This window comes from Prionailurus bengalensis, chromosome X (assembly GCF_016509475.1).
Source record: "Prionailurus bengalensis isolate Pbe53 chromosome X, Fcat_Pben_1.1_paternal_pri, whole genome shotgun sequence".
Lineage (NCBI taxonomy): Eukaryota > Metazoa > Chordata > Mammalia > Carnivora > Felidae > Prionailurus > Prionailurus bengalensis.
Window position 1 is genome coordinate 37,721,330 of NC_057361.1, and position 27,492 is coordinate 37,748,821.

At 42.3% G+C, this 27,492-nt stretch overlaps 1 pseudogene; it reads left to right on the forward strand.

Moving 5' to 3' along the window:
- Positions 1–6,019: 6,019 nt before the first annotated feature.
- LOC122477046 overlaps positions 6,020–27,492 on the forward strand; it is a 57,066-nt pseudogene continuing 35,593 nt past the window's right edge.

A 27,492-nucleotide genomic window follows, 5' to 3' on the forward strand; every position in this document is an offset into this window, starting at 1 on the left:
AGAAACCTACAGCAGAAGGAGGCATCAAATGGGGCAGCCTGCCTTTCTCAGCAGTGGATCTCAACGGGCCCACATTAGCATGTTTCCAGCAAGAACCACAGACCTCTGGTTGCCAGGAGAAACGCAGAGAGAGGCTGCCATCATTTCTGCTACTCCTGTTTGGTCTCCCAGGTACAGAGCTTTCTGATGGAGGTCAAATTTTTCATGCTGCCTACACTACAGAGGAGAAGGACCCAAATTCGCCTCTGCACTCCCTTTGTCTCCTGCTTTTAGTAGTCTGAGGGCTGAAATGTTGTCAGAGAAAGATCTGGTTAGATACTTTGGGTCCTACTAAAACTCTGTCATTTATACATTTCATGGCAATTGTTAAACAGGATAGGCTTGAATAGTGGCAAAATAATCATTTAGAATACTCTATAAATAACTCAAAAATTAATAAGCATGTCCCTAATACTTTCAGCAGGGAAATTATCTTAATCTTCCACTAATAGGGAAATGGCATGAAAAATTATTTAATCACAAGATACACAACGTTTAGCACTAAAATCAATCCAGGGGTAATATAATAACCAAATATTCTATTGTGATTTTAAAGCTATCATCCAAATTGGTTGCTGAAGAAAGAAACTAAACATAATAACAGCTATGGAACAATTAATATTTTGGTCTCACTAGAAGTTAGCTGTAAGAATTCTCATCCAAAATTACAAGCATAATTCAAAAATCACAGAAGACTCAAAACAAGACACAAAATGACAGTCATGAAATCCTTTGACTGCTCTAATAGCAACTTACATTTATATGGTGGCTTACACTTTGAAATACGATTTCACAGATGTTTTCTTAATATAATAATCCTTTGAAGTAGGTGGATATGCACCATTATTCCTGTTTTTCATATGAATGTACTGAGACTCAGAGAGCTTATGTAACATGGCAATGTCAGACCCTTAATTCTCTCTGCAGGTCACAGATGGGAATATTCGTTAAACAGTGGCCATTGGAAACCATCTGAAGTAGTCTACAGACCAACTCAGCTTACACTTGGGGGCAATTTTTCTTTTTTTTAAAGTTTATTTATTTATTTTGAGAGAGGCAGAGACAACACCAGCAAGGAAGGGGCAGAGAGAGAGGGAGAGAATCCCAAGCAGGCTCCGCACTGCCAGCACAGAGCCTGATGCGGGGCTCAAACCCATGAAGCCGCAAGATCATGACCTGAGCCGAAACCGAGAGTTAGACGCTTAACCAACTGAGCCACCCAGGCGCCCCAGGGGGATTTTTCGAAACAGCTTTATTGAAATATAATTACCTACCACAAATTCACCCTTTTTAAAATTTTCCTTAAATTGAATTATAGTTGGGACACCTGGGTGGCTCAGTCGGTTAAACGTCTGACTTCAGCTTGGGTCATGATCTCACGGTGGGGTGAGTTCGAGCCCCGCATTGGGCTCTGTGCTGACAGCTCAGAGCCTGGAGCCTGCTTCAGATTCTGTGTCTCCCTCTCTGCCCCTCCCCCACTCACGCTGTATCTCTCTCTCCTTCAAAAAATAAACATTAAAACAATTTTTTAAATAAATAAATTGAATTATAGTTTACACACGATGTTACATTAGTTTCAGGTGTACAATATAGTAATTCAACAAGTCTATATGTTATGCTGTGCTCATCCCAAGTGTAGCTACCCTCTGTCACCATGCAACGCTATTACAATACTATTGACTACATTTCCTATACTGTACCTTTTATCTTTGTGACTTCTTTCTCCCTGTGACTTATTCACCTATACATTGTGCGTGTGTGTGCGTGTGTGTGCATGCACGTGTGTGATCCTGGTGCTTCTGTTGTGTTATTCTGTGTCATCGGTAGCCCCAAATGAACCACACCTTTTGGTATTCATATCTCATGTCTTCTCCCACATTGTATCTGGGCTGGACCTGTGTCTGCTTTCGTCAAAAGAATACAGTGGATTTCTGCTATGCCAGTTCTGGGCTTAAGCCTTAAGAGGGCTCAGCATCTTCTGTTTTGTGCTGCCAGGCGCCTGGGCTATCATGAGAGAAGTCTGACTATCCTGCTGGAGAGATCATGTGGAGAGACCACATGGAAAGAGAAAGAAGCCCAGCGATCTCAGAATTCCGGCCGAGCCTGGCCCCAAGCCAATCTGCCTGCTGTATTCAGCCACCCTAGTGACCACTGGGAGAAGTTAACAGAAGAACCCCCGGCTGTGCACAGCCCAGGCCACAGAGTTGTGAGACCGTAAAATAAATGTTCTTTTAAACTACTAAGTTCTGCGGTGGGTTTGCTACACAGCAATAGATAACTGAAATAAATGTCAAAGCAATGGGTTTTAGGCTTCATTACTCTTTCCAAGTACACAGTTATTGAATGAATGAGTATTCCCAAATCCTATATCTCAAAGTCCTGATGACAGTTCTATGAATTCTGCATTGGCTATTTTTCATCATCAGGGAAAAAGGAAAGCCTGCCATGAAAGACCAAAAATTTCACAAAATAGCCTCATTTATTTATTTATTTATTGCCAGAACAATAATGCAGCTAATTGTCTGAACCAAAGACCCAGGCACAACGTGGCCGTCTAGATATGAAACGACGCTCCATAAACTTGCAATTTCATTTCTCACTCATGAACGCATTTCCGTCCTCTGAGGACCACGGTGTGCGGTCACTTTCAATTCTGGGACTGTCATCTGGGAAAAGGCAGCATCAGTTTGGCCATGAGACCACAGGTTCGCAAATTAGCACATTTTCAGTGCTCCGTTCATTAGTGGATTCAATGAGACTTTTAAAGGGCTGAGAAAAATCATCAAAATGTGAGATGAAAATGATTAAAGAAAGAAATGAAGGTGGGGGAGGCCCGGCACACTGAGCATCCTGTGACACACTGCCGAACAGATTAGAGTCAGTCACATCTGTCACATCGATGGCTCCACCCCTAGGTCATTTGCCACTTTTGAGTGTTCGTAGCATGCTCTTTTCGGACGTTGCTAGGTTGAACTTCCTTTCTCTTCCGAGGAAGACCACATCAGATGTTGCGAGATTCCCCTAAACTGTGTGATTTAAAAAAAAATTTTTTTTCAACGTTTATTTATTTTTGGGACAGAGAGAGACAGAGCATGAACGGGGGAGGGGCAGAGAGAGAGGGAGACACAGAATCGGAAACAGGCTCCAGGCTCTGAGCCGTCAGCCCAGAGCCCGACGCGGGGCTCGAACCCACGGACCGTGAGATCGTGACCTGGCTGAAGTCGGACGCTTAACCGACTGCGCCACTCAGGCGCCCCAAACTGTGTGATTTTAAAGAAAGTGACTTTAAGAGGTTTAACTTACCATAGATTTATGCCTTAATGCAAAAAATCGTCCAGGCTTGCATAATAGAAGTACATGAATTGGGGGGAGGAGTTAAAGGCCTGAACTAATATATCATAAGATACAGTTCTTCCTGCTCTTTCATCTGCCTCTCCAATGGCTTTTGCTAATTCTGTGTCTGTGTGTGTGTGTGTGTGTGCTGATTCTTTTTGAGGCAGCTGATATTGGCTAAGAAATTCTCAGGGGGCGAAGAGAAGCATAACACACAGCCTCTGCCTTGAAGGAGCTTAGCATTTAGTTTGGGAAACAGTAATATAGGAGAGTTTTAACCATTCTGAGCCACAGAGCCTCCGAAGAACTAATGCTGAAATCAGTCCCTCCTTCATTTGGAGACATGGGCTCAAGTGAAATACCCGTGTGGGTGTCCTCTCACTTCTTTGTGCCAATAGGGCAGCAAGATTCCCTAGTCCTCACTGCACTTTAGTCACCAGAAATATCTACAGTCTCGAAATACATCAACCACCCTATAGCAACTTAGATTAAACAGTAATACGTTTTTTGTTGAAAGTGAAAATTACATTTCAGATATTTTTTTTTCTAATAAAATAGTCCAAACAGGTGAATGGAGCATGAGCTATTATTCTCATTCTTTGGGACGAATAAACTGAGAGAGGTCCACACGCTAGATTTAAAAGTCAGGAGGTAATGTGCTCATAGATAATAGGTTTGCTGACTTTGAGCCCAAACTCCCCAGAAACATAAATCTTATTCCATCTAGTTATCCCAGTTGGGAGTCGAAGGGGGCAGTTACAAAGCAGTTGATGATTTATATGAAAAGGAAGAGGGAGTCCCTAAGCTCAGAGGTCATGGGGTTGCTGGGATGCTGTCAGGAAAGAGTCGGTCCCTCACTCTACATCCCATTTTTATTTTATTTTTATTTTTTACGTATTTATTTTTTTTAATGTTTGTTTATTTTGAGAGCGATAGAGAGTGGGAGAGGGGCAGAGAGAAGGAGAGAGAGAATCCCAACCTCGAGTTCATGACCTGAGCTGAAGTCAAGAGTTGGCCACTTAACCAACTGAGCCACCCAGGCACCCCTCTACATCCCATTTTTACGCAGAAACTTCCAACTCAGAGCAGAAAAGGAATGATGGGACTAACATGGGAGAAGGCTCATTTTCTTTTCCAGTGTTGAAATAATACAGGTTTCCTGGTGCGTAAGACAGTATTAGGTTTACCATGTCTGTATTGTTTACCATGGTGTATGCATATGCATGCACATATATATGCACATATGCACACACATATGCATATTCATACATGAATACACATATATATGTTATCATCTTAATCTACTGTATTTAGTGGACACATAACCTGGGAAGAACACTGGGCCTTTTCTATTTTCATCTGCACCATACTAACTAACTTGCTGAGAAGCTTCCAGCCCCATGTTGAATAGAACTAGAACAACACTGCACAACTTTGTGGACTCTCAACTGCCCTCATGTTTGAGTTACAGAGCAAGGAACCTTTCTCATCTTCTCACACCCCACAGTATCCTTCAGAAGTGTTTGAACAGGGTCTATTTTTCTAGAACAAATCTAAGGCACGAACCGGGCTAACAGAAAACTCAGTTTGAATTTCTGGCCTGTAGTAAATGATTCAAACTCTCCGTGCCTCAGTTGTCTTTTTAGTAAATCGGGGATGATTAAAAAAGAGTCTAAGTGCTCCTTGATGGGAACTTAACCATGTTAGAAATTCCTTTGACAACAAGGAACAGATTTACTCTAAACACAGGATTGTTGTTACTTTTTTCCTCAATGGTCCTGTGAACTTAAATAAGAGACAATACAATACATACCCTGTGTGTACTGGCACTTTTTCCCTTCTCCTTCTTTATGAGAGCAAAGAAAAGACACAGGTAATCCAACCGTGGCAAAGGACTAAGCCTCTTCCATAGCTCAGGCCAGACATTTCTCGTGCTTTGTCTAGCTGTCTTTAATTTTCTGTTTGATTTTCCACTGCTCTCAAGTAGGATAGAGGGCTGTTTTGGCAGAAATTAACTGTGCAAAAATGTTTTACCATCTGCTAGAATATTCTTGGATGTTATTCCTCCAGAGCACTCATTATTAAAAATATTTATTGGACATTGACAATAGATCAAATTCTGTTCGAAATATGGCTGCCTCACAAGCTACTACTCAAACAAAAGCAAAAAAAAAAATACACAAAAATCCAATATTGATTGCATTTAAGAATGGGCAAGAGTTAGTTCTATCCCTGAATTCTGCTGTTCTTGACACTATTTTTCCTCTTCTAGGAGAAAGTTATTTAAGGCAAGAACTGTGTTTTTCTTATTTAGAATATGCACAGCCCTTAACACAATGCCTTGTGTGCATAGAAGAGGCTAAAAATGTTGACTGATTGACAAAACTGTGAAGGCCTGTGTCATCAACTGAATTTCAAGTTTCTTAAGGGGCAGTGACAGGATTTACTATTTCTTAGGTGGGGGAACATCTGTTTGTTTCTGTTTTTAATGCCTGGCATCTGACTCCCCAGGCTAGATTTGAAAATTTGCCCACGATAGAAGCTGAAACAAGAGATATTTGTTTTCTCAGCCTCCCTTGTAGCTTGAGGACTGGCAAGTGACCTAGTTAGACTGATTAGAAGCTAGTAATGGTAAGGATCAGGTACCATGGAGAATTCATTGGAAGTAGCAATATTTGCCATTTCGGGAGTGGCAATGGTAGCCTTGCAGGGTGTGGGGGAGGGTACGTGGTGAGACAGGAAGCTTTGAAATTGTGTGGGTTATGAAAATGGACCCAGGAACTAAGCTGTATGTTTTCGAGAGGAGAGTCTGGGAGCCCGCTGGAGGGGAAGGGCGGAGAACTGCCTGTGTCGGAGCAGAGAAGACACTATCTGCATTTAAATAATAAGAAGAGAAACCTACAGATGTCAGTGTTATGAATCAATGTCAAGCAGTTCATTCTTTTTTGTAGTCATTCAACGATCATTTACTGAAGACTTGTTGTGTGTCATATGTTGCTCTAGGCTCTGGAGATAGAACGACGGATGAGACAGATAAAATCCTCAACTCAAGGAGCTTATATTCTAGTGAGAGAGATAATAAGCCATCAAGGAAGCAGAAATATATTCTAGGTATCAGCTATTTTGGACAGAGTTGTTAGAGAAGTTCTTTCTCTGAGGTGGCTACATTTCAGAAGAGTGTTAAAGTGAGGAAGCGTAGGACAGGTGCTTCAGGGAGAGGGAGAGCAGGAGCAAAGTTCCCGAGGTACAGTTGTACTTGACCTGCTTGAGGAATGGCAAAGAGGCTAGTTTACCTGGAGCTGAATGAACCAGGGGAAGATTGATAGGAGATGAGGCTGGAGAGTGTCAGGCACTGTGATGTGCTGACCAGATCCCCCTTTAATGGACTTGTTGTCCCAGCTTTGAGAGTACTGTGGGCAGACCTTCCTCAGCTGCTGAGAGCCACCTCCACCAAGGTCATGCCCCTTCCTAGGGCTGCCAGCATCCAATGACTGATCAATGAGGGAGTCTAAAGGCCCAGCATCTTGACCTAACTTAGGACAACTCTAAAACACCATTCCACCTTTAGAACTCTACATGACATTGCCCAAGACTCTTGTTGAGCCTATGTCAAACTTCAATTTCTTCCTCTGCCTGTTCTTGCTTTGTTCCCCTCCTCTGCACAGATGCTGATCCCAAGGACACTCCCTAATAAATACCTTGCCCTGTAGCCTCCGTCTCAGATGGGGAATCCAACCTGCAACAGAGAATTGGATACGGACTTGTGTAGGTGACTAATGTGTTATGGGAAGACTGTAGGTTTCTGAGCAAAGGAGTGATGTCATCAGACTTATATTTTAAAAGGGGTTGCTTGTCTTCTTTGTGCAGAAGAGACTGTCAGAGGAAAAGAGAAAGTTGGGGCAGTATTGCAATGATCCAGGCAAGAAATGATGGTAACGTAGACTAGAGAAGCATTGAAGGAGGTGATAAGAAATGAATCAGGATGTATTCCAAAGCCAGAGCTAAAAGGATCAAACAACGCTCTTTAATGCATCAAAGGGGCCGTTAGCCTTAACAATTAGCATCAGAAACAAGAGTGGATTTAAAACGTGGCTATTTTACAAGCACAATTATTGCTTACAATGTGCCACACTAATAAAAATCAAGTCTCATCTCATATTCATTACCCAAATGGTCTACATCCTGGGAACAAATGTCACTGGGTTACCTGGTGGGATGCCCAGGTAGTGCTGGTGAGGCTGGTGGCCTATTCTCTGACTCTAATATCGGTTCCTGCTAGATACCAGGTGATGAACAATCATTTAGGGTCAATTTGTTCAGGTTTGTTTGAAAGGCCTATTGAATTCTGGCTTTTTCTGTGATTCCTTTTGCTCAATTCAAGGTCTATTGTGATGCCTTGAGTGTTAGCTGTCTCTTATTACTATAAAACATGGGCTTGGGACCTCTCCCACTGACCTTGTAACTTTCGACTAGTCATACCCACGGTGCGGCATGCAGGAACAAATGAAAGCAAACAGCAAACATTTCAGGGCTGTTCACACTTTTCTACGGCACTCTCCAATTTCTCCCTGCTGTTGACCCTTGTCCCTGTCTCTCATGTTTTCCCCCTGCCCCAGCAATTTGGACTTGACATTTAGACTTGCTCTTCCAAGTATTGATTCTCAGCGTTCTCTAGGAATTTTGACTCAGGTGTCTACTTTTGTCCTCCTGTTCGTGGCTGTCATATAGGAAGCCCTAGATTGGCTGTGGACCCAGAACCCCACCCCAATGCTGCCCTCCCTGGATGAATCCCCCACTGACGAGAGGCTAACTCACCAGCTGGCTGTCTTTCCTCCGTGCTCCCGCTGTGGCTCTATGGTCATCTACTCTTTGCATGGGTGCATGTCAGAAAATCCCACACCCAGCTTCATTTTGCTCATTCTCCCTGTTTTGGGCTTTTCTTGGCATCCGCTCCTAATTTATGCTCTTCCGTTTTGACCACAGCCCCCTCCCTACCAAAGAGACCTCTTGGGCCTCTAAGGATGCAGGAACCACATCTTTTGCCACATTAATTCTGCAAGTTTACTTACATTAATTCTAGCAATAAACATCATTATTACAGCTCATATTCATGGCGCACACAGCTCTGCATCTGATGGTGCATGTGTTGGCGCGGGCCGCCATAACAAAACACCACAGCTCGGGGCGCGTAAACAACAAAAATTTATTTCTCACCGTTCTGGAGACTGGAAGTTCAAGATCAAGGTATTAGCAGTTTGGTTTCTCCTGAGGTCTCCTTGACTTGAGACGGTCACATTGTCTCTGTGTCCTCAAGTTGGTCTTCCCCGTGTGTGTGTGCACATTCCTCGTGTCTCTTCCCCTTGTAAAAAAGATACCAGTCCTATTCGATTAGGGCCCTACCCTTATAACCTCGTGTAATCTTAGTTACCTCTTTAAAGGCCCTGTCTCCACATATAGTCACATTGAGGGTCAGGGCTTCAATATATGAAATTTGACGGGACGCAATTCAGTCCATAATAGTGCATTCCCCACTTTGCCTACCAAATCTCATTTAATCCTCTCAGGAACTCCGTGAGGTAGGTGGGTTCCCTTATCATCCCCATTTTACATATGTGGAAACTGAGGTTTACTTTGTGTAAGGTGAAACCTGTAATTTTAGGTGCATTTAGGCCTGAATTCCACATCGGAGTGAAAGCACAGCTCACTTCCTTAATCTTTCGTGTAGACATCTTCTCAAAGGTTATTTACCTCTTTTGTAGGATTTATGTCGGGTTACTCTAATTCTACTACAAGGTGGAGTATTCTACTAATACTCTAATCTGGGTCTTTTTCTTCTATTGGCTGTGAGCTCCTTGGTGACCTCCAGAGCTACTTGGAGTCCACAATGACCTGTTCAGCTGTAAGGCCCGTACTGCCTCTGGTTCGCTGTGCAAGAGTCCTGAGAGACAGTGGAAGTCAATCCAATACAAGGGTGTAAATCATGGGGCTGTAGTTGGTGCAAGGCTCTGCGGTCTGCTTTTATTGCATTCTGGGAGGAGGACAATTTGATAAGTTTCCATGATTTGAAGTGGGAATGAAAAAGCGTGTGCATGCAATTCATTCTATTCAATTTCACCATACACCAAGGTTTGTACCCTCCACCGCAGTCAAGACTCTGAGCAAACAGCTCCATCAACACGAGGACACGCTGGGTTCTCCTTTATAGCATGTTCAGCTCCTTCCCTATCCCAAATCCTTGGCAACAACGAATCTGACCTCCATTTTAAAATTTTCCCATTTCAAAAATATTATCTTAATGAAATCATGTGGTATATAACCTTTCAGGATTGCCTTTTTCACTCAGGGTCGTTCTGGACATTCATTCAAATTGTGGTATGTATCAACAGTTCATTGCTTCCTATTTCTGAGTGGTAGTCCATGTGTATATGAATCACAGTCACTTAGCCATCCTGTTGAAGGATATCTAGGCTGATTCCAGTCTTTGCCTATCAAAAATTAAAACCACTATTGGGGCACCTGGGTGGCTCAGTTGGTTAAGCATCTGACTCTTGGTTTCAGCTCAGGTCATGATCTCACAGTTCATGGGTTCGAGCCCCGCAAGCTCCACACTGGAGGTGAAGGATTTCTCTCACTTCTCTCTGCTCCTCCCCCACTCACACTCCCCCTCCAAAATAAATAAATAAACAACAACAACAAAAAACTATTGACATTTGTGTATAGGTTGTTGTGTGAACATTTCTCTAGAATAAATGCCTAAGAGTGCAATCGCAAGGTCCCTCTGGATGAGGGAAGAGAGTTTCAATTCCAGGGGGGACAAAGAAGCTTTCTGGATGGGGCCTCTTGCTGTAGTGGAGTTCCCTTTTGCTGTTTCTACCCATCTGCCTCAGTTATCTCTCGGTGGGGTAGGGGTGTCTAAGGCACGACCTAGATGGAGAGCACTTCTCCTGATTGCTTATTGTCGGTGAGGCTCCCTATTGGTCCCTCTTGTGAGTGATGTCTTGCATGATGTTGTCAGATGGACTCCCATTCAATCTGAGGAAGAAATGAACCTGCCTGGGCTGCCTTCTGTTGCTAGGTCAGGAGTAGGGAAAGGCTGGGTCTGAGTTGTCTTCTTCTATCAGGTGGGAGCACATAAGACACTGTGCTGCTAGGTTGTTCTTTTAGTCTTGGGGTCTCAAAAGAGTTCATCTTCTTACCATCTTCCCAACTTCTCATTTTGCTGTTTCTTTCCTAATTTCCAGGGTTTATAGTTGTGCTTAATGGGGAGGAACAGGGCGAAAGGGGTCTATGCAATCTTGTCTGGAACTGGAAGTCTGGACTGATTTTTAAGATAAGCAAAGAGGTGGCCATTTGAAGATAAAAATTGAGGTGATAGGTAATGGCTGTTTTTTACTGTCTTTTTTTTTTTTTTTATCTATTCAGAGCAATATTACACAGCAGCAGCTCTGACCCTGACTGGTTTCAGCCTTTTGCATGGAAGATTTCCCCTAGTTTTCACATATCTAAGCAGATTGCTACCCTCCCATTTTTATTATGGGGTAGGAGTGGAGTGGGTGGATGGAAATAGGAAGTTTCACCCTCATAGTGGACATTTGTTTCAAAGGACTCATGCCCCTTTTTCTAATTTCTTCTAGGGCAGAAATGACTGTTGTGAAATTCAACCCATACTCCATGGCCTTATTGAGGTGGATCAATGGGAAGGTACTTCCCTGTTCTTTAGAACCAACGTTGAACATCAAGCTTTAGACAGACACCTGCCAGAGACTTAGCAAGCATTATATGTTCCATTTGTTCCAACAGCATGAAATTTATCTTTCTGAGAAAGGATTTCGAATTTTGTTGGACTAATTTAAGAAGAGCTAATAGACACGATCTTTTATTTCCACCTTTTCTTTTTCTTGAGAGACAGAAGACTAATGCATCCATGACAGGGGTCAGGGGCTTTAAGATTCTGAAGTAGAATTTTCCCCAAGAATCTTCTGAACGATGCTCATAAGAATCCTGTATGATAGGTATTATTTCCTCCATTTTATAGATGATGAAGCTCCATCTCGACAAGGGTAAATGACTTAACCCCTGTCTAATGAGGGACAGGAGAATCCACCCAGCTTTGAATCCTAGTCATGACTCAAAAGCCCATGTTGTTCCCTTAATTTAGTTAAACTTTTATTAAGTGTCAAGCATTGTGTTAAGCTCTGTACACATGAAACGCTGTCTTAGCCAAGAAATGCTCTATTATAAATTTTTAAGTCCTGTGAAATTGTTCTCCTCAGTTTTCCTTTAGGTGAAAGCTACACGGACACAGGAGCAAGGTACAAATATAATGGCCAGCAAGGGAGATGATCCATTTCCCAGACTACAACTGTAAGGAACCTCTGTGTTCTTTATGTCTGATGTCTTGAAGATAATGATATTGATTGTATTTCCATCCAAAACATCGGTAGTACAGGATTTCCTGAATAAATGATATAATTACAGTCACTATTTAAGTGGTAGTTTAATGGGGAGATTTTTTAAAATTTATTTATTTTGGGGAGAGAGAGAGAGTGCCTGTACGGAGGGACAGAGCAAGACCGGGACAGAGGATCCCAAGTGGGCTTTGTGCTGACAGCAGAGAGCCTGATGTGGGGCTCAAACTCACGAACCGCGAGATCATGACCTGAGCCAAAGTCGGATGCTTAATCACCTGAGCCACCTGGGCGCCCCAATGGGGAGATTTTATAATAGATTAGATGTTACAATGTTCAGAAATGTAAATTTTACTCATATTAAGAAAACAACAATTTCTTTAATTCTGCATCATATTTCTCTTACCCTACTATGGTAAATATTTGCTCTCTTTTAACTTCATTTGGCTATGGCAACGGGTAGCGAAGGAAGAGTACAACTGTGAAGTCTTTGCAGCTAGAGACATCTGGTTGGAATTCCCGCTCTGCCACTTACTTTCTCTGTGACCTTAGGCAAGTGTCTTCAGTTCGCTGAACCTTAGTGTCTTCTGTGAGAAAACAATAGCACCTCTCTCATATAGCTGCTTAGAGGGTTGAATGTGGTTAAGTACCTGGCACATAGTAGGGTCCCCCAAATGCTAGTTCTTTCCCTGTTTCCTCTGTCCACTCTCAGAATGACCTTTGATTAAAAGAATTTATATTAAGTTCTTAGAGAGGAACAAGTCCCATTTCCCATTGAGTCTGAATGCCTGAGTTGAATCCTTTGTTTTGTCAATGACACAAGTAGCAGAATCATCTCTTCCTGGGGCGCCTGGGTCGTTCAGTCAGCTAAGCATCTGACTTCGGCTCAGGTCACGACCTCACATTTCTTGGGATTGAGCCCCCATCAGGCTCCCGGCTGTCAGCGCAGAGCCCGCTTCAGATCCTCTGTCCCTCTCTCTGCCCCTCCCCCACTCACACTTGCGCAGTCTCTCTCAAAATCTCTCTCTCTTAAAAATAAATAAACATTGGGGCGCCTGGGTGGCTTGGTCGGTTGAACGTCCGACTTCGGCTCAGGTCATGATCTCACGGTCTGTGAGTTCGAGCCCCGCGTCGGGCTCTGTGCTGACAGCTCAGAGCCTGGAGCCTGTTTTGGATTCTGTGTCTCCCTCTCTCTCTGCCCCTCCCCTGTTCATTCTCTGTCTCTCTCTGTCTCAAAAATAAATAAACGTTAAAAAAAAATTAAAAAAATAAATAAATAAACATTAAAAAAAAAAAGAATAGCCTCTTCCTATTGCTTTGAAAAGTGTGTGCGATAGTCTCACCCCCACCATAAGCTAAAAAAGGCAGTCTGAGTTTTGGTTTCTGAGTTCAGAACTCTTTGTCGATGAGATTGTTATTGGCTTGTGTGCTGCAGAGCTAAAGATAGAGTTTTTGAGGCATGGAAAAAGCCTCCCCACCCAGGGGATTCTAGAAATTCCAGGCCTGAGAGGCAGAGATGGGCCCACGAGGACATAGGTGTCTGGGAGGACAATTTTCCCCAAGGCCAGAGAGGGTTTATTTTAGAGAAGGACTTTCTCATAAGGTGTCTCATGTAGTACCATGGATGTCTATGACCTTTTTATCATGAATTGCCAAGAGGTGGCTAGGACTGAAGGATAAGAGATATGAACTTGAGAGTTCAGATACAGATCTTTGGGCCACTTTTAGGCTTGGACAATAAGCATCTGCTAAGACTACAGGGCCCTGCCAGAATATCCTATAAGAACCTCTGTGAGGCAGGTTAGGTAAAGTACTATGGAAACAAGGAACTCTTGAATCTCAGTGACCTCACACGAAAGATGTTTATTTCTTGCTCACAGCCTTCATGGTTGACTAGGGACTCTGCTCCACATTGCATCCACGCCCTGGGGCCCACACAGGGAATAAACCCTCTCTGAAAACATTGCAAAGGATGCAGTGGATCTCAGAGAGCTTCTTCCTGGAGTGGCACACATCATTTCAGCTCACTTTTCGCTGGCCAAGGTAAGTCTTTTTTTTTTTTAAATTTTTTTTAATGTTTATTCATTTTTGAAAGACAGAGAGAGAGAGAGCACAAGCAAGGATGGGGAGAAGAGAGAGGAGGACACAGAATCTGAAGCAGGCTCCAGGCTCTGAGCTGTCAGCACAGAGCCCCACACAGGGCTCGAACTCAACAACTGCGAGATCATGACCCGAGCCGAAGCCGGACGCTCAACCGACTGAGCCACCCAGGTGCCCCTGGCCAAGGTAAGTCTTATGGCTGCACCTAACTTTGTGCAGGTAGAAATGCAATCCTACCATGTGCCCTGGAGGAAAGAGAACAGAATATTGTGAACAATCTTAATGCTTTTAACAGTCTGCCTTTCTGGTCATGGAATGCTCAGTTTACTCCCCTCTTATGCATAAAACATTCAGACTTAACTCAAAGGAAGCAATCCAAAAGTCCCATTTAGTCTTGGCATCAAAGTTCAAAGTCCAACATCTCTGGGTCATGCACAGTAGTCTCTACATCTAGGAGTGATATGCAATGATGACTATTTCAGGTCTAGATGGAACTTCTCTTGATCCAGAGACGGATGAACTAACGCTGGAAAGTATCCCCACGTATATAGCATTCACAGTAGAATAGAGGCAAGCTAATGGCAATAACATTTCTATTTTACAATTGGAAAAATGGGAGACGTTGGTCTGTAGAGATTCTACTGCGCAGGGATTGGAAGGGTCCTCTGTCAAGGAAATGGAGAACACTTAATTATTCAGGCCCAGTTCTATTTCCTAGCTCTTAGTCACTCTCTTGGGCCTCATTTAGAAAGGCATGGGAGGGCATATTCTCCTTGGGGGATAAGCCACTGCGTCAATCTCCTTTGGCTCAGTCATGTCAAACTGCCACAGACTTTCTTTATCCAGGCCCATGGCTTCTTTGTCAGTACAGCTCCCTCAAAAAATTTGCTTTTTATCTATTTAATTCCACTTACGTGTATATTCCGGTAACCACACACACACTTCTTCTGTAGATATCTTTGTTTTGATTTAAATGAAGGGACTTTACTACTCTTTGATGGGAGAGCTATGTTCTCATGTTTGTAACAATCATGAGAGGTTAGTTGTTTATGCTATACTAACAAACAAATGCAAAATGACAGCGGCTTAAATAAATAAAGATCTGGTCTCTCGCTAGTGCTTTGAGACCATTGAAAGTCAGCTGAGAGCTCTACTCTGTCCCCTCACTCTGGTAACCAGGCTGAAAGAAAAGAAAGCATAGTGAATCACAGTGTGGCTCTTCGAAGTCCTTTCTTGAAGGTATGCCTTATACCCACTCACACTTCACTGGTCAATGCAAGCCCAATGGGCACAACTAATTTCAAGTGGGAAGAAAGTAAGTCCTGCCCAGTGCACTGGAAGGAGAAAGATCTGGAACATTCGTGAATAGTATTAATCACTATCGCAAACTACCTGGACTTCTGCATGATCTATTGTAGGGCTTCCAAAATATGGTTAAGATGGCATTTCCTACCAGCCAGACCCATGAAACTTTGGGACCGATGATCTGATACAGACATAATTGTAGTGGGGTAATATTTTACTATTAACTGATATGTTTTCCTTTCTCTGTAAGTACTTTTGCCCCATGGCTCCTCTCTCGCCTCATCTCCTTGGGCACCCAGGACTTACTGAATCAGTGAAGGAAGGACACAGCACAGTAAGAGAATACATTCTCAGCTGGGGTGGAGATCTGTGGAAGATTTCAAAATAAATGGTTCAAGCTCCTAGCAGAAACAGTGGGTTGAAAGAATGGGTTTTGAATCTCAACAGCCTGTGTTTTGAGTGCCAAAAATCAATATTTATGCCATAAACAGTAGATTGGTGATGCCACATGCTGAGAAGGTCGGTTCTCCTTCCTTAGACTCGGTAAGGATTCTATTGTCAGGGTAGTAGAGAAAAGGGGACATACAGATAAAAGCTGGAGTGGTCTGACCCTGTACTGTAGGCTCCCTCCCCAGGTTTTCTTGATCTCTTATCATTTTTTTTAACTTAACCGATTTACAAAAGTAAATCACCGTGGCTCTTTGTCTCACAGAGCTCAAAACCTTGGGGGAGGGAACAGATATGTTAAGAAATAATTATAGAATATTCAGCAAAGATTTAAATACCAGAAGTGCAATTGTTAGGGGAGAAGAGGAAACTGGTGTCTCTATGGGAATCAGGGACAAGAAAAAAGCTTACAATTTCCCACCTCTTCTAGGGAAAAGCAGGGACAGAGCTCATGCAGCATTTCTTAAAAATGCTATTATTACTCTTATTCCATTCCTTCTTCATCCTCTGCCACCCCCACCCCCACCATAAACTGGTTTCCATTGTACTCATGCTCAGAAATTCCTGCTTTTTTCCAAATGGGTCCTTCCTTGCCACAAAAGCATAAGATCTTCCATTGATTCATTGATTGATTGATTTATAATCTTTTTTAAAAAGATTTCTTTAATGTTTTTTATTTTGAGACAGAAAGCACATGCATGAGTGGGAAAGGGACAGACTGAGAGAGAGAGAGAGAGAGAGAGAGAGAGAATCCCAAGCAGGCTCTTCACTGTCAGCTCCATGCAGGGTTCAATCTCACCAATTGTGAGATCATGACCTGAGCTGAAATCAAGAGTCAGACACTTAACCCGCTGAGCCACCCAGGCACCCCTAAATCTTTTTTTTTTTTTTTAGTTTATTTTGAGAGAGAGGGAATGAGTGCTCTACTCCATAGGTGTGGGATAGGAGCAGAGAGAGAGGGAGAAAGAGAATCCCAAGCAGGTTCCTCACTGTCAGTGCAGAGCTGGACATGGGGCTTGAATTCAGGAACCATGAGATCATGACCCGACCTGAAACCAAGAGTCAGATGCTTAACTGACTGAGACATGCAGGCACGCACCCTTCCTTTTATTTATTTATTTTTTTAATGTTTATTTATTTTTGAGAGAAAGAGAGAGATACAGAGAATCCCAAGCAGGTTCCTCACTGTCAGTTCAGAACCTGACACCAAGATTGAACTCACACACTGGTGAGACCTTGTCCTGAGCCAAAGTCAGGAGTCTGACACTTAACCAATTGAAACCCCCAGGCCCCCCAAGATCTCCCTTTTAGACCTTCCTCAACACAACCATCATGGCTGCCTCGTGTCAGAGGAAGATTTACCGTGAAGCTAATGAGTCTTAAGCTTCAGGGCCCCTCACTTTCCTGGGCCCCTCCCAAGGCCATGGGAGGGGCCTAAGTGATAGGCTCACATTGTCATAGGATTTTCTACAATGAACAAAAGTATTTCAACAGCAATTGGTTACAATAACTGTCTCATTCTCCTCCAACTTCCCCTCTTTTACATTTCCCCTAACGTTAAAGTGGGTATGGAAAAGCTATGACCCTAGATGGGATCTGGCTGTAAGGAAGTGGAACTAAGAGTCTATATTAATTCCTTAGGGCTCGTGTAACGTTTCACAAAGTCAGTGGCGTAAAACAATAGAAATTTCTTCTCTCATGGTTCTAGAGGCCAGATGTTCAAACTTAAGGTTCAGCAGGGCTCCCTTGGGGGGTTCTGGAAAGCAGTCCGATTTTTGGCCCCGAATCTTCTAGCTTCTGGTGGCTGCCAGGATTCCTTGGTGTTCTTTCGCTTTATGGCTACATCATTCCAATCTCTACCTCTGTCTTCACATCACCTTCTCCTCTGTGAGTGTAATCTCTCTTTGCCTGTCTCTTATAAGGATACCTGTCGACAGTATTTAGGCTCCACCTGGATAGTCCAGAATAATCTCTTTATCCTTGAGATCTTCAAGATTCTTAATTATATCCCCAACACTCTTTTTGTTTATAAGGTAGCAAGGGCATGTTCCAAAGATTAAGATCTGGTATCTTGGGGTTGCCATTATTCAGCTCACTAGAATCATTTTAATTGTGTTTAGCAGGATACATCCGTGCAGCCTGAAGTCATTTCTTTGCACAGTTAAGTAGCTGCTAGCCATCCAGATAAAATTACCCTCCTTCCCAAGGTGGTGACTCACCTCATATTGTCACATGAAGGTACAGGGCCGTATTGTGATGTGAAACTGCCCCATAGGGGCCTGGAACCAGAAGTATATAGAGTTAACTAACTGGGATTTAAATAAAAACTTTAAAAAAAAAAGGGAAGTATGTAGCTAGGTCGTGGAGGAAAGACAAATGTAAGGGGCCTGAAACTGATCTGTGAAAAATTATTCTAAATATCACAGCATATCTATAACAGAAATTTGACACAGATTTTCCTAAAATTAAAAATGCACATGCCACAGGGTGCCTGGGGGGCTCAGTCGGTTAAATGTCCCACTCTCGATTTTGGCTTGGGTCATGGTCTCATGCTTCGTGAGTTTGAGCCCTGCATCAGGCTCTGCACTGACAGCACAGGTTGAGATTCTCTCCTTCCTCTCTCTCTGCCCCTCGCCTGCTCATAGGTACTCTCTCTGTCAAAATAAATAAATAAATAAATAAATATTTCTTTAAAAAATTTTAAATGTACATGCCAGTATCCGTAACAGGTTGTAAAGTGGAAAGAAATTTTTCCTCAACTGTCAATAAGAAAAAATAAATCTCCGGGGCACCTGGGTGGCTCAGTTGGTTAGGTGACCGACTTCGGCTCAAGTCATGATCTCACAGTTTGTGAGTTCAAGCCCTGCATTGGGCTCTGTGCTGACAGCTCAGAGTCTGGAGCCTGCCTCGGATTCTCTCTCTGCCCCTCCCCTGCTCATGCTCTGTCTCTCTGTCTCTCTCAAAAATAAACATTAAAAAAAATTAAAAAAAAAACAAATTTCCATCATCTATGCTAGAAGACTGAATTATCTTTCTATTCCCTGTATAGAATATGATTTTTATAAGAGATCAAGCAATTTGTGGCCCCAACTTAGGAAAACCCTGTTGTTGAGGAGTGTCAGGCAGTTAATTCACACACAAAAAAGAAGTTTTAGAGATTTTTGTGATATTTGACAAGTTTTTCTAAAATTTGCAATTTTTTTTGTGTTTTTCCATTCTAAATAGCAATTAACTTATGTAGTTGATTTTGTGTTCATCTCCTAAAGGGACTCTCAGAATTGTATAAGCTTCTGTTGCAATAAAATCTAGACAATCCCCAAACTGAGAGCTCAGACAGCTCTAAGGTTCAGGGTCCTTCTGAAGTGAGTGAAGGGAACAGCTTCTTATCTTCTTATGGGCAAATAAGGGGAAACTGCCCCAGGAGTTGAATCTCCTCAACATTCCCATGAAGTTACCCTTATTTTTCTGGCTTGGCGAAACTGGCAACACAGAGCAGATACTCTCCAGCTTTTTGTCCGGGGCATCAGGCTGCACTCAGTGCTTCTCTCAAGCTTGGGTAAAAAATCAAATACTTGAGGGTGATCGATTGAAAAAGTGATGTGCAGTGCATTGGTCCATTTTTTTTGTGCGCACTGATACGCTGGCCTCGTGTAAGCCGGGCCGTCGGAGATGTGTGTAGATTCCCATACTGAATTGTTCTTCCTGGCTAATGTTTATATGGTGGCACCAAGGGGAGGATAAGAAACTGATCTGTGAAGCTGGTGTCTGTGTTTACTGTAAGGATGCTGTTGAGGAAGTTGTCCATTACGTTCCTATTTATGAGGACCCAAGGGAGGCATTTTGCTCTGGCTCTCCTGAGCATCAAGTCTGATTTTTATCTTAGGGACACTGCAAATCATGTATCTGGTTTTGTCTCACATCTTTGGTTCTTAGTGGAACTATGAGGACTTAGAACAACAAACATTTCGGGTACGAATATTATCTTATATTAACTGCTTGAATTTTCCCCTTTCCCCGATTTTCCTATTTGCTTCTTATTGTTATTTTAATCTTACGATATTAAATATATTTATGGGGGCACCTGGGTGGTTCAGTCAGTTAAGCCTCCCACTCTTGATTTCAGCTCAGGTCAGGTTGGTGGGTTCAAGCCCCACATTGGGTTCTGTGCTGACAGTAGGGCGCTTGCTTGGGATTCTCTCTCCCTCTCTGTCCCTGCCCCCCTTCAATATAAATAAACATTTAAAAAAATAAATGTATTTATGTAAGTCACCCCAAAATCAGTCCGCATCAACATGGGCATGAATAAATAATAATTTAAAAACCACATCCAGTGGTTAAAAAAATAGCAAAACACCTAAAGTATATTTCCCTTCAAGGCATTATTAATTACATGATATTTCTGCACGGGCCTTTTTCCAGCAAGTTGGAACCTCATTTAGAGAGAAAGGATCCCAGTTGCATTAATGAAACCTTAGACATTCTCAGCTGAGGGGGGGCGGAAAACAGCCTCATTTTCTTTCCTCTTCCTTTTTTCCCTTTTCCCTTTCTGCACTATGATTATTGTTCACTTAAGAGTACAAAGTTTCTCTGAGGCCATCCGTTCTTTCTTCTTCAAGTAGGTTTAGTCAAATTACACAGGACAGAGATGACAAAGGCTTTCCTGCTTTCCGCTCTGGAGAGAACTGGCCACGTGTTCTCCTTTCCTTTCCTTTTCCCGAGTCAGCATTTGGTTCATCCAAAGCCCATATTTTATGTTCACCCACAGCCCATATTTTAAATTTGAAAAGTAACCCTGCTCTGTCAATGACTGAACAGTTGTGTTGTTAATACGGTTCAGAAGAGAGACTGGGGGATTCACTTAACTTCACTGTGACACTAAACTCTAAGGTGAGATCATGCTTTTCAGGCTAAAGAGACACCCAAGATACCCAGCTAAGGTTATTTTACCTACCCAGGGCCGATTCCTCTTATTTGCTCGTCCCCCAAAGGAACATTCATCTGGTTGGTTGCTGATTACGTGATACAAGCTGAATAAGTCTATGTGAATTCTGATAGCCTTTTTTTTTTTTTTCATATTTTCTTCAGCGCCAGTTCAAACAGTCTCTAGTAGGGGCACCTGGGTGGCTCAGTTGGTTAAGTGTCCGACTTTGGCTCAGGTCATGATCTCATGGTTCATGAGTTCAAGCCCCACGTCGAGCCCCACGTTGGGCTCTGTGCTGACAGCTCAGAGCCTGGAGCCTACTCAGCACAGAGCCCGGAGCCTACTTCAGATTCTGTGTCTCCCTCTCTCTGTCCTTCCCCCACTCACACTGTGTTTCTCTCCCTTTCTCAAAAATAAACAAACATTAGAAAAATGAAAAAAAATAGTCTCTAGTCAGTGCTTCACATGATTTTTAGACATTTTCAACTAGGAGGTAATCTGGTGATTTTTTTTTTAATTACCATTATTGCTAAAATCTCTTGCCCTCTTAGCATGGGCAATTTTTAACTGCATATCTAAATTAGATTCCTCTTTATTTTTTTATTTTTTTAGATTCCTCTTTATTTTTGACCTGGTGCCCCACCTGATTTCAAGTTCAGGTAGTTATGTTTTGTCTCAAAACTTATGAATCAATGTTCTGTTCTACATCTCCCTGAGTGTTAAGGTTCTTATGACCTCGATATGACATTCCTTTACTTACCCCAGGCTCACACTCCATCTTATACATCATCCTCCACCTTACAATTGACTGTCTGTTTCCATGTTCTGTCCACGGGCCGTTCCACAGGAACACTTCCGATCAATGTCTGTCTTGTGACCCTATGCTAACTATACTCCCATTTTCATGACAATTTCTGCTCACTATGCACCATGATGGCTCCTGGTCTGCCTTGTCCTGAGCTGCTTAGAGCTCCTCTGAGGCCACATCCTGCTTTGAATGGTAAGGACATGAAATTGAGGCCCCCAAACAAATCATTTAAAGTAAACAAGCAATTCGAAACAAAAGCCTCCATCAGAGAATACATTTGTAGAGAATAAAGGTTATTAAGATCAATTTTGAATGACTCTCCACACATGGTTGGGGGTTGTGTGTGCTTGTGTGTAGGTGAGTAGGAGAATATTTGCTGTATGAAGAGAAATAGAGGCAGGACCTTACAATGTAGAGGCTAACCTGGGGCTCCTGGTGGCTCAGTCGGTTAAGCATCCAACTCTTGACTTTGGTTCAGGTCATGATCTCATGATTCGTGAGTTCAAGCCCCACATTGGGCTCTGTGCTGACAATGCAGAGCCTGCTAGGGATTCTGTCTCCGTCTCTCTCTCTGCCCCTCCCCCCACTCTTATCTCTCTCTCAAAATAAATCAAAATGAACTTAAAAAAAAAAAACAATGTAGAGGCTAACCTGAATCCATAATGGGAAGAGATGTGAGTGACATTACCAGGGCCCTCTTTACTTTGCCTCCTTGGCGCCTTGGATACTGGCTTGCTCTGAAAAGGAGAGAATGCTAGGGAATCTTTTTACTTGACTGTCCATACTCCTTAGTACATAACAAGGAAACTTACACATCTTGCCACCATGTCATGTCCCAGAAGGGATCCACCTGTCACCCCCCTGACTCTTATACCAACCTTTCCGCGCACAAGCAAATCAAGTGCTCCATGACTGCTTAATTACAATGAACTGGCAAAACTATTTGTTTTACTTCAAGTGCTCCATTTTTTCCTCCATGTTTGACTCATGGAATATGCTTATGTGACAACTGCTAAATCAGAATCCTTTCCGTTTGGTGCCTTGTCACAAGGCTTTAGAAGCTGTGTGCACCACATGTAAATCATGCCTCACCTACATTCTCTTTTTTTATCCCAAGCCCTGCAATCTCAATGTTATGCACCCTAATACAAGCATCCCAAAAAGGAGCCCAAGAAAAATATTACACATCATTTGGTAAAGACCATATTATGCAAAGGAACATTAAACACAATAACAGCAGGGCACCTGGGTGGCTCAGTCAGTTAAGCGGCCGACTTCAGCTCAGGTCATGATCTTGCGGTCCGTGAGTTTGAGCCCCGCATCGGGCTCTGTGCTGACAGCTCAGAGCCTGGAGCCTGTTTCGGATTCTGTGTCTCCCTCTCTCTGACCCTCCCCCGTTCATGCTCTGTCTCTCTCTGTCTCAAAAATAAATAAGCGTTAAAAAAAATTAAAAAAAACACAATAACAGCAGTTCTTAACATGTCGAGAATTTACAAGATGGCAGATACAAAGGCACAAAGCAATTTGCATGCAGTTTATCTAATCCTAACAGCAACCTTGAAGAGTGGGTATTGTAGAAATACAGACAAGTACAATTCTTGTTCTCCACTCCAGAAGGGAAAAGGCCAGCTGGCTGGTTCCTAGAGGAATTTGTTACCTTTGTGAATTTCAGTCTGACTCTCAGCCTCGTGGGCCTAAAAACTCGACTACATTGGCTCAGTGAATGTGGAACCATCTCTCAAGGGTAAATCATAAGCCAAAGAGAAACCACCATCAGACAAACCAGATACTCAAACCCACATGCTTAGCATATGTATCAGTCAGGGCTCAACAGGAGACAGATGGCATGCTGAGATCAGGATAATTGGGAAAAGGCTTAATAAAAGAGTTATTTACAAAAGTGTGGGCAGGAGTAGGGAAACCAGATAGGATAGTGCAGAACTGGAGTAAAAATTGCTCCATTTTTACCTCTAAGCCTGAGAAGATGAGGGAAAGGATTGGTTTCAAAGAGAGAGTTTTAGAGAAGGGATTATCTTAACAGGAGCAGCAATCTTCAGTCCAGGAACTCAGCTTACCCAAATCAATCTTGGAGGTACTGTAAGGATCAATCCTCTGAAATCACTCTCCTTCTCTCCAGTTTCCAGGTAAAGCTTCCCACTGGGGAAGCCCAATAAGAAGCCACAAGGCAAGATTGTTCCTTGAGGGAATCTATACAGATGAACTTTCTGGACTAAAGAGCAGGATAGAGAAGAATGGAGAGCAAATGTTTAGAGACATAGGATATACACTCCTGAAGCCAAACCTTGGTCAGAAGACACGTCATTAATTTGTCATAAATAATTGCCTTACCAGGGGCTAGGAATCCTTGGGGTTCATGTGGTCAGTCCATTGTCCACCTAGGTAAACTATGTGACAGGCCAGATCATGATTAGACATTTGTTGGCGAGCATGGCCTCAGGGTAAGAGAAGTGAGGAGAATGGAGTCTTTGATGATGTCAACGTAAAATTGCCTGATACGTTCATATACATATATACAGAGTGGATGACCTCACCCCTGGGACTGGAATACCGAAAGCTAAAAAGTCTTCTGGTGTCTGATGTGGTATAACAAACTACCCCAAAACTCAACGACTTAAAACAACAAACAACCATTCTTCATAATGCTGTGGGTTAGCTGTGGTTCTGTGGTTCTCCTTGTTTGGGGAGATGGTCTAGGACAGACTTGTTTGGGGAGACTTGTTTGGGGCTAGATGGTCTAGGACAGCCTCACTCGTATGTACAGGGCCTCAAATGTGATGGCTCAGATGGCTGAACAGTTGAGGCCTCCCTACAGGTAGGCTCTCATCCTCCAGTCTTATTCACATGATGAGAAAAGATATCAGCAGCAAGACAAGGCAAGCCTCACTCTGTAAGCACTGTTCAAACCTTTGCTTGTGCCATATTTCCCAGTGTCCCATTGGCCAAAGCAAGTCACATGGACAAACCTGTATTCAAGGGTGGAGGAATACACTCTACCTTCTGATGTGAGGAGCTTTTAATCTACTACATCTTTATTTCTATGTTAGGTATAGTCTATCCTGTTGGGCAGGAAACATCCGAAATTTGTTGGCTCATACTCTGTCTCCCTTTTCTGATATTTGGACAATTGTGTTTGTAATGTTCTGCTATGTTTCCATAGCTAACTGCAGCTGCTATTCTGATTGCATTTGTTACCAGGTCTCACAGCCATTTTGTATTTTTAGGACTATCGGGCAATGAGTCACGGTGTTGATGTTTAAGGTTCATTCTCAAACACAATTTTTATTTTCCTTACTTTCAATTCTTTTTGGGGGGGGGCTCTAATAAGTCCCTAAGACTTATAATATGTATTGTTATTCTCATTTTTCAGATGGTAGCATTGAGAACACAGACAGTAGAGGTTGGATTTGAACCCAGATCTAACAGAATCCACAGCCTGTTCTCTTTCCTTTGTATTCAATTACTTCTCCACATTTACATGGTTTTGAAACCACAAAGTACAACTGAAAAATAAAGGAGCAGCAGCAGCATTTTTATTATTATTAGCATTGTCAGTATTATTCAAGGTAGAGTCTGAGTTCACAGTGAGGCAACAAGCACTCCACGGGCAATATTTCATTCTTCCCCTTTCTCAGGAGCCAGTAATTAACACTTCATAAGACTTACATAAGAATCAGTCTTTATTAGAAGGTTCTGGGTTTAATGGTTTCCCATTCTATTAAATAGCCATTTATTCTTTTAAATTAGCTGTCATTTCAATAGGGAAGCCAATTGGTTGAGCAACTGGACTACCAGGTGTACAAATTAAACCATCTGTGGAGCAAGCATGTCTCCCGCTCCCATTATACTCCACATCAGGGGCAAGGACAAGCCCACAGGTTGATGAGTCCCTGCCTTCAGGAAAATTGCTGTCCAATTTATGGCCATCAACTAATATCTAATTATGATTTAGCTAAGTCAATGTCCCCCTATATCCAAATAGATTGCAGTGGCAAGAATTGATTGAAAATCAAAAGAGGTGAATGAACAGTGGCTTCTTCTATAAAATACTATTAAGTAAATATTAATAGTTTGGATATTTAAAGACAGGAAAAAATAGGTATGGTGGCTTTGTGGGTGTCACCAATGACAATATCTTCCTGGGTTTTTGTAATATGCATTATCAATTCATCAGCGTCTCACAACACATACTTTGGAAAATGCTAATCTAAATGAAACGTTTTGTTTTATAGATCCAACAGAATTTTATTTAACAAATATTTATTCAGCAGACATTATATGCCAAAAACTGGTTTTTAAGCTCTGTAAAAGGACAGATAAGGAAATTAAGACCCAAAGGAGTGAAGCAACTTGAGAGTTGATACATCAAGTAAATGGACTGAGCCAAGGCCAAAGTCTGAGCTCTTCAATTGCCACGTTCTTTGACAAACATGATTAAGTCTCACAAAAAAAAAGTATTTGGGCAGGTATTATTATAATTATTCTCCTTTTTCAGATCAGTAAATGTGGCTCAGAGAAAAAGAGTAACCTACCCAATGTCATGCAACTGACAAAATATTGACCAATAATTCTGTCCTGACCGGTCTGACCCCAGATATTTACTCTTTTACTACAACATGTTTATTATTTTCCTATTATATCTTTGATATGGCAAAAGATAGAACTGGCTTTGGATACAGAAGCTGGCAGGCTCTAAGGACGTCAGGGCTGGGGGTTAGGATTAGCTCCTTATCCTAGAGGGAACTCCTGTGGGGACATGGAAACAAAGGCTTGGACATTCATGGTCTCAATGAGCTGACCATCTTTGATGGGGATTACTGTACATATCAAGCTGTACTCTGCCCATCTTGGGTCACCACAGACTCCAGATGTGTTAGTGCCAGTCTATTTCAACAGTCCTATTGCTAATAGAGAGTCTTCAGTGCATTTTTGCAGACGTCATTGTCTCAAGTCCTGGGCAGGACCCAACTTACCAGATGTGGAGTAGTGACTTCCATGAGTTTTCTGACACTCCATGAGTTTTCATAATCTAGTCTTTCTTTGCTACACACTCTTTTTTGCCCTACTTGCCCTTTATATCCCATCTGCCACCTAGTACTTCCTAAATTTTCTTCCTTGGATAAGTATTTTGAAGAATTTCCTTTATCTGTTCCATTGTTGGCCTTCAATGCTGCATTCCTGGATTATTGTCATGGAGAGACCAAATAGGAGACTGTCACCAGCCTCTGCCATTCTACAACCCATGGCTCTACACTTCCAGAAAAATCTTCTTTAAACCTTATGACATATCCATGTTCAAAATGCATTCATAATACCTAGCCTGTCATTCATGTCCATTGTCAAATTTCGCAGGCACTCCTAATGGCTTATCCATGTCCCTTTTCTCCTTATGGCTTAACAACAGAACTCTAGTTCTATTCAGGGCAATAAGATGCCTGATGAAAAGACTACATTTGTATGCCATTTCTTGAAGATATGGTTGGCCTATCCACCACAGTAAGAGAAAAGCATGGGATAGGCTCCTAGAGAAATCTACTAAAAGTGGGATGACTTAGCTAAGAGCTGTTGGAATGTGGACTTGATGACTAATGCTCCATCTGGTAATTCTGAGGAAGATGAAATTCATACACAAAGGAGAAAAAAGACAGAAGACACTTGTCTTTGAAAACTTCATGTCTCCCAGACAGGCTACTTCTAGGAGAATTTTCATGTGAAAGAAGAAAAGTCTAAGCCAAATATAGGCATTTCCCGATTAGCATCAATAATCCATTACAGGAAATAAGACATACTACATAAAAATGCTAACTGGGAACCTATTTCCCATTATTTTAAATGAGAAAAAAAAATGGGTTAAATGTCAACCAAAAGCAGCTCACCAATTTCTAGAACATAACTAAAACACAGTCAAATGCCAACATGTAAGTTACAATAAATTGTGTTGATATGTAAAATGCTCAAACTATCACTTTCTGACATGCAAACAATCCATGTGGTTAGCAACAACTAGTTAGACTTCCAATTCCGGCGCAAATGGAATAATAAGCACCAGATTTATTCACCCAACAGAAACAACCAAAAATTGGACAAAACCTATGAAACAATGGTTTTTAAGA